Consider the following 5,286-nt stretch of genomic DNA (forward strand, 5'->3'; position numbering starts at 1 on the left):
GGCCGAGGTCGCTGCGCAGAGCGAGTTGTTCGGGCTCCCGCAAGAGAAGCAGGACTGCGATCGGGGGAGGAAGGTGCCCGTCTTCCACGCAGGGTCTTCAAGCTGTGTGTTTCCCAGCACCGAGGCTGAACCCAAGTTCAATCCTCCGCAGTGAGCTCCAGCCCAGTTTTATTTTTTGAGACAGGACTTCGCCTAGTCACTAAATTGCCTGGGCCTGGCTGAAATGTGCCATCCTCGTGCCTCGGCCTCCCAGAGTGCGGTCGCGATAGCATGAACCACCTGGCTAGCGAGTAAGCATTTTAGGCTCTGTGGGCCGGTGTTGCACACAACCCGCTCTGCCCCGCAGCTTGAGGCGGCCGAAGCGCGTCTTCCCTTTGGATTTTCCGCCATTCCTAGCCTGTAGTTCACACACCTCTGTCTTAGGTCGTTCACTTTAGGGCTCCGCTGACCCACAAGCCCAGCCTTGGCTCGTCCCTCAGCAGTTTCCTTTAACATCCTCAGGGGAGGGGGGATGGGGCCCGACCCCCCCAGAAGGCCGCCGCGGCCGGGCCCCAGGGACGCAGCGGTGTCTATGGTTATGCATTCACGAAGGGCAGCGGCCGCCAGCCTCGGTGGTGGCCGCGTGGTGCTCTGTGCAGTCACAGCGGGGTCTGGACGCGGGCGCTTCAGGGAGGCTCTCTGGAGCCCCGTTCGCTGGGTAGAAACCGAGGATATTCCCCACCGTCCCACGCTCAATCCGGACGCAGATCCCAGGATCTCAGATCCCAGGGGCTTCCTTTCCTTTATTACGGGCAGTTCCGTCCAGTTTCAATGCCCACCCTAGCCTGGCCCCAGACGGCTGGCCTCAGCCACCCTGCCCTGTGCAGCGGCGGGCCTGACGGGAGAGGGCTGTCCTCTGCCTCCCAGCTCTCCCCTGTGCTGGGCCCAGGGCTGGGGTCCAGGACTGTGGGGCGCTGGGAATCCAGCGCTGCTTCCTGGAAGACAGGTCCGGATTTCTAGTGTTTCGGGCATTTTGTGCAGATGATTTCAGACCCCTGTGGGATGAGGACCTCGAAGAGGCTGATTTGCAGCTGCTGACCTGATGCCCTGCAGCAGGAGTGGGGAAGACTAAGCGGCAGCCACTCTTGCACCTGGGTGTGCCGGTGTGAGTGGGTGCGGCCCGAGCGGGCACAGACTCTCATGTCACAGGCTCTGCTGTCCTCTGGGGGACTGCCCGGGCCTTGTCTGTCGGGGGAGACCACCGGACTCTTCTCCTGGCCCAGCTTCTGCCACCATTGCCGGGCCAGGGCACTTCCCGGTGGGGTGCCCGTGCCTGGCCGGCAGCTGTTCTGGTTGAGGCGTGAAAAGCCCTCCTGTGCTGAGGGGCTTGCTCCCCGTGCGGCAGTGCAGAGGTGGGCAGCAAGAGGGTGGCCGGTGCCTTGGAAGGGTTGTCTTGTCCCTGGGCTTCTCTTGCTCCTCTCTGTCTTTCTCTTCCCTGACTTCCTCGAGGGGAGCAGCTGCCTGCCTCACCACAGGCCTAACGCACTGGAGCCCCCTTACCGTGGATGGAACCCTCTAAACCACGAGCCAAAGTAGACCTGTCCTCCTGTATGTCATGTAGGTCGGGTGTTTTGCCCCAGTATGGAGAGCAGACTAGCACAGCAGCCTCCTGTGTGGGGCATCTGCAACGGTGCACGCTGCCCTATGCTATATAACATCTATGGGAACCCCGGAGACATCACACATGGCTGACAGCAGGTCACGGGGCAGCATGGAGCTCAGCCCAGTTAAGGTTAGGAGGTTTGTGTTCTCCTAAAATCCATCGGATGAAATCCTAACCCTTGATGAGACATATGAGGAGGCTGGACCTTCGGGAAATGGTGAGGTCAGGGCCCCGAGTGCATTCGTGCCTTATGAAAGGGCTCCAAGCTCCTTGGCCTCCTCTCCCTGTGAGGACACAGCGGCAAGACAGGGCTGGTTCTCTGACTGGAGTGGACCCTCACAGGGCCTGGAATCTGCTGGCACTTTGATCTTGGCTTTCCCAGCCTTTAGGACTATGAGAAGTGAATTTCCATAGCTTGTGAGCTGCCTGGTCTGTGGTGGTTTGGTACAATAGCCCAGCAGACCAACACCGGCCCTACATCTCACCGCCTCAACTCTTTCCCATGTTCTTTACACAAAAGCCGTGGTAGACCAGCAAGGGTATTAGCAGAAGTCCAGCAGGGATAAGCTGCTGCTCTCCTCTTCCTGTTGTGCTCCGTAATAAGAGAAGTCTGCAGGCTGCAGGCCACAGCTCTTACTTGTTCCTGCATCCTGCCAGCAGCTTTGAACACCTCCAGTGTACCAGTGTACCAGGAACTCTGCTCTGAGGTGCGTGGGGCTGTTGATGGTGCCCACACTCTGGCAATGCCAGGTGTAGTGGGTGCTTGGTACATGTTACTGTCATCGTTACAAAGTCCTCTTCCAGTTGTCCTAATTTAAAGAGTGCCCGAGCGGAGCTCAGGAAGCCCATGCCCATGTGACCCGCATCTCAAGAAGGGGACTCTGGAAGGAGGGAGGCAGCTCTGTTGTACTACTAACACCTGCTTCTCTACAACACCAAGAGAAAACCCAGCTGGAACCTGTCAGATCTGTCTTTGTATTTCTGTTCCTTCTCTTCCTCCCTTCTCCTATTTTATCTTATTTGATTTATTGAAATTTTTTTCTTAAAAATGAACTGTAAAAAACCAAAGCTCAGTCTGTACATTAGAGGTGCCTATGGGGATTGCTGAAATACAGGCAGAATCTTGCCACGTGTGGGCTTAGGCATATGACAAAGCTGAGGGGTGGGCGTGTTTCCGGGGTGTCTTCGCAGCGAGCAGAAGGGTACCTGTGGGGCGGAGAGGTGGGGGCCTCACCATGTGAATTCACCTGCCCGATACCTGTGCGAGACCCCGCAGAGGAAGGCGACCCGACAGGCAGGTCTGTAGACTGGAGGTTTCAGAGGGAGTTGGATCCCTTCAGGAGCGAGGCCTGCAGCAGCACGGCAGAGTCGGTGGGGGACACGTGCAGCCACAGGCTTCCGTGGTGTTTTCACAGGGACCCTGGGCAGGTTCCAGGGAAGCAGTTTGGGACGCTGCAAGGCTCCCAGTGGATTTGTGTGCTAGGCCAGGGTGCACAGGCGACAGATGTGTGTGTGCGCGTGTGTCCACGAGCACAGAGGCACAGTTAAGTACTCTTTAGTACATACACTAAAGAGTTAGGACCTCCCAGGTGCTGGGACTGCAGGGTGAACTATCACGTCTGGCTAGAGAGTCTTTCGAAAGAATCATTCTGTCAGACTGGTGATTTAAGGGACTATGCTAAAGCCATCGGTGACAGTCTACGTGCGTTTTAGAATTCATCTGTGTCCCATGCATATTGGAGTGTAAAAGAATGTGGAAATATTTTACAGTGTGTGAAGTATGTGACATAAATGGTGGGTTATCGATGGGTCTGAGGCAGGAGATTAGGGTTAGGTAAACCGGACAAACAACTGGGCAGAACGCCAGAGGACGTGTGCAGAACTCAGGACCTGAGCCCAGTACGTGGAGCCAATCAGAAAGCAGCGCTTTCAATCCCTCATTTGAATCTGGCGCTGTGTGCTGGACCGGAGCATTCCGTGTGATATACTGACGCTGGTTTCGAAGCTTGGGGACGGCATCCGATCATGAGAAAGCGTGGAATACCATTTGTGGTGTGTGTAGAATTTGTGGAACCATCCGAAGGCAAGGTCTAATTCCTCATCAGTCACGAGGAGCGGCTAGCAGCAAAGCAGATTGTGGCGTTCCTCCTGGTAATGTAGGCCGGGTGCTGGGGGCTGCCCTGGGGCCTAGCTTTGCCCAACCTTATTTTTAGCCTTTATCGTGATCAGCAAGAGGGACAGAAATGCAGTGCTTCCGTCTTGGCAGTCGCACATTCAAGCGCTGGAGCAGCAGTGAGCGATCTCAGAGCAGCCTGAGCTCAAGGTGGCGCGGCTGACGGCAGGAGAAGTGGGGAGCTAGTGGCTGGGCTCCAGGGGGGGAAGGTGCGGCCAACCATCAGCACAAGTGGGTGACCTGCCGGTCCCAGAGATCCGGGAAACGTTCAGAGAAGCACTTGCCAGACCCTGCACCTGGGACCAAGCAGAGGGCGCCATCTTCAGTTCCCGTGTGATCTCTAACAGGGTTTTGACAGGGCTGCCTAGACCTGGTCTCGGCCTGAGGCCCCTGTTGGACTCCTGGTCACAGGGTTCCCTTCTGACTCTGGAGGGCGTGTTTCTCTTTCTACCTTTTATCCACCCACACTACTCGAAGAGCACATTTCTTTTCCTACCTTTACCGAATGCACAACCTCACCACCTTTTGCACTTGTTTTGTCCAGCTCTTCGTTCAGGATGAGAAGGATGTGGAAAGAACCTCTCGGTGGAGTGGTCAGAACCCCAGGACCCAGTAACAGACTCACAGTCGGTGAAGTTTTGGTCCAACCTACCCAGATAGGGAAGGAGGAAATAAAGCTTGGCACAGTGCTCCTTAAACACAGATGCAAAAAGCAACAGCAGGAAAGAACAGGCCTTTCTGGTGTGAATCTTGACCAAGGTACTGGTTGTAAGTAACAGAAAAGTGACTGACAAATTTAATGGAAACAGCTTCTTGGGAGCTCATAGAATTTATGAGAGTTAAGAAGATCACACTTAAGAAGTAGTGTGAATCAAAGGCAGTCTGGATGGCAAGAAGCAAAGACCAAAAAAGTCCCGCAATTACCTTGAGCCTGTGGCCACAGTCCCACCCCCGCTCTGCCACACTGGGGCTATTTCATGGCTGTGGTTGCACCTCCTGTGTATGCACAGTGCAAAGCCCTGGGAGAGCATAGCCAGATGGCCACACAGGGCTCTGTTCTTAGCAATCAAGGTGCCCTCTCTTCCCTGGGAAAGCCAGCCACCTGCATTCTCCTGTTTTGCTCTGACAAATTTCTGAATTCAGTGACTATGGAAAGTTATTACTATTATTATTTAAGGGCTTGACTAAAAATTAAAAAATAGAGCTGACCCTTGCCCATTTCAGTTTTGAGTCTGATGGAATAATTTCTTTCTGCTCTCAACAATGACAGGTTCATCTACACTACAGTTTGGTTTACAGAATTGCCAAGCCAAGACATTAACCTGAACATGTCTCTGTGTAAAAAACAGTTCATTTATTTAGCTCATGAATAAGGCAGCTAGCTAGGGAAAGGGCCTGAGAGAGAGTAGAGTGAGGGCCACATAAATTAAGAATTAAATTAAAAATGGACAGTGGTTCCACTCTGCTTCAC

Source organism: Fukomys damarensis, unplaced genomic scaffold (genome assembly GCF_012274545.1).
Source record: "Fukomys damarensis isolate Sample0158 unplaced genomic scaffold, DMR_v1.0_HiC HiC_scaffold_2, whole genome shotgun sequence".
Lineage (NCBI taxonomy): Eukaryota > Metazoa > Chordata > Mammalia > Rodentia > Bathyergidae > Fukomys > Fukomys damarensis.